General features: G+C 39.9%; 1 pseudogene; it reads right to left on the bottom strand.

The window, feature by feature from the left end:
- Positions 1 to 590: 590 nt before the first annotated feature.
- Positions 591 to 1534, bottom strand: LOC147352847 (olfactory receptor 5F1-like; annotated as a pseudogene).
- Positions 1535 to 2594: the final 1060 nt, after the last annotated feature.

The following is a 2594-nucleotide window of genomic DNA, read 5'->3' as shown; positions in this document are numbered from 1 at the left end:
AATACACGGCATGGTCAGTTTCATGTGATATTGTCACTTTCGACTCTAAATACTGAATTGCTTATTTTCATAACCCAAATTTCTTTACAAATTATCCCTATTTCTGAGAACCTAAAAGAAAAATAGAATGATTCGATGACACTTCCATAGTTTTATATAAAACTTTGGTAATTTCACTTATATCTAATTGGATACGTGTATGTGAAAATGAATGGACTTGATTAATTAGAAAATATTCTTTTTTTTCTTTTTTTTAATATATATTTTTTATTTTTTTTTCTAATTTTATGTTATTTTTAAACTTTACATAATTGTATTAGTTTTGCCAAATATCAAAATGAATCCACCACAGGTATACATGTGTTCCCCATCCTGAACCCTCCTCCCTCCTCCCTCCCCATACCATCCCTCTGGGTGGTCCCAGTGCACTAGCCCCAAGCATCCAGTATTGTGCATTGAACCTGGACTGGCAACTCGTTTCTTACATATTCTAATGAAAAACTAACTTGAATTCAGCTTTCCAAATTTCAATTTAATTTGAAATTAAATTGCTCTATTTTATTTAAAGTACTCTATTTAATGCAGAAAATTCACCAAATAATTCCAGAGGTGAAAGGACTCTTCCTAGTAATTACATTCCATAAACCCTTCTTTACTTCCCTGTTCTGGAGACTGTAGATCAGAGGATTCAACATGGGGATCACCACTGTGTAGAACACAGAAGCTACTTTGTCCTGAGTCAAGGAGTAGCTGGAGGAAGGTCTCAGATAAGTATAGATGGAGGTGGAATAGAACAGGATGATGGCTGTCAGGTGAGATGCACACGTGGAGAATGCTTTGTGCCTTCCCTCCCCTGTATGCATACGGTAGATGGAGAAGAGAATGTAGAAGGTGAGGATCATAAGCAGAGTTCCGACCATATTCACACCAGCAAAAATGGACATGATACTTTCATATAGGCATATGTCAGAACAAGAGAGTTTGAAAAGTGGGGGACTGTCACAGAAGTGATGGATGACATTGGAACTGCAGAATGACAAGCTGCTCACATAACCTGTGTGAATTACAGAGTTCAACAGTCCTGCTCTAAAAGCCCCTGCTGCCATTTTCAGGCAGACCATCCTGGACATGATCAAGGAGTAAAAGAGAGGGTTGCATATGGCCCCATAGTGGTCATGGGCTATTAACCCAAAAAGGATGCATTCAGTTGTGGCCAAGGCTATAAAGAAGTACATCTGCAGAAAGCAGACAGATTAGGAGATGGACTTCTTCTCTGATAATAAATCTACCAGCATCTTTTGGGTGATGGTGGATTAATAACAAACATCTACAAAGGACAGGTTAGCCAGGGAGAAGTGCATGGGTGTGTGAAGTCGGGAATCAGCTCTGATTAAGAGGATCATCCCAACATTTCCCAAAACTGTCATTGTGTAAATCACACAAAAAAAGAAAAAGAGGACAACCTGCTGCTCCTGTGTGTCCGCTAATCCCAAAGGATGAACTCAGTCAGCAGAGTATAGTTTTTTCTGGCCATTTGTCACAGGTATAGTATGTTTAAACTTACATTAGGTGCCAATATTTCATTGTCCAAATTTTACAGGAAATAGTAGTAATAAGAATGAGGTTTAGTGGTTAGCATATAGAAAAAATAACCCATAGGGTAATTGGAGAAGGCAATGGCACCCCACTCCAGTACTCTTGCCTGGAAAATCCCATGGACGGAGGAGCCTGGTGGGCTGCAGTCCATGGGGTCGCTAGGAGTCGGACATGACTGAGCGACTTCACTTTGACTTTTCACTTTCATGCATTGCAGAAGGAAATGGCAACCCACTCCAGTGTTCTTGCCTGGAGAATCCCAGGGGCGGGGGAGCCTGGTGGGCTGCCATCTCTGGGGTCGCACAGAGTCGGACACGACTGAAGCGACTTAGCAGCTAGAGCATAGTAAATACTGAAAAATGATGCAATAGTTAAATTAGTTCAAAAAAATGAATGAATGTTCGAAATTATTAAGCAGTTGTATCACATTTGGGTTGAGGAATTAAAAACTACTGGTCAAGGCCCACATATTTCACTTTAGATTATTATTATTATTATTTTGCAAATCCAGTATCTATGTTACATTCTTTCTCTTCTAATCCACATACAAAATAAAATAATACATTTGAATCAGTTCTAATGAGGTGGATGAAACTGGAGCCTATTATACAGAGTGAAGTAAGCCAGAAAGAAAAACACCAATACAGTATACTAATGCATATATATGGAATTTAGAATGATGGTAACAATAACCCTGTGTGCAAGACAGCAAAAGAGACACTGATGTATAGAACAGTCTTTTGAACTCTGTGGGAGAGGGAGAGGGTGGGATGATTTGGAAGAATGGCATTGAAACATGTATAATATCATATACGAAACGAGTCGCCAGTCCAGGTTCGATGCACAATACTGGATGCTTGGGGCTGGTGCACTGGGACGACCCAGAGGGATGGTACGGGGAGGGAGGAGGGAGGAGGGTTCGGGATGGGGAACACATGTATACCTGTGGTGGATTCATTTCGATATATGGCCAAACCAATACAATATTGTAAAATTAA

This window comes from Bos grunniens, chromosome 19, assembly GCF_055505025.1.
Source record: "Bos grunniens cultivar Pamir isolate PY7600 chromosome 19, Bosgru_T2T1.0, whole genome shotgun sequence".
Taxonomy (NCBI): domain Eukaryota; kingdom Metazoa; phylum Chordata; class Mammalia; order Artiodactyla; family Bovidae; genus Bos; species Bos grunniens.
Note: the sequence above shows the minus strand (reverse complement) of the source record. Positions and strands in the feature narration are given on the sequence as shown.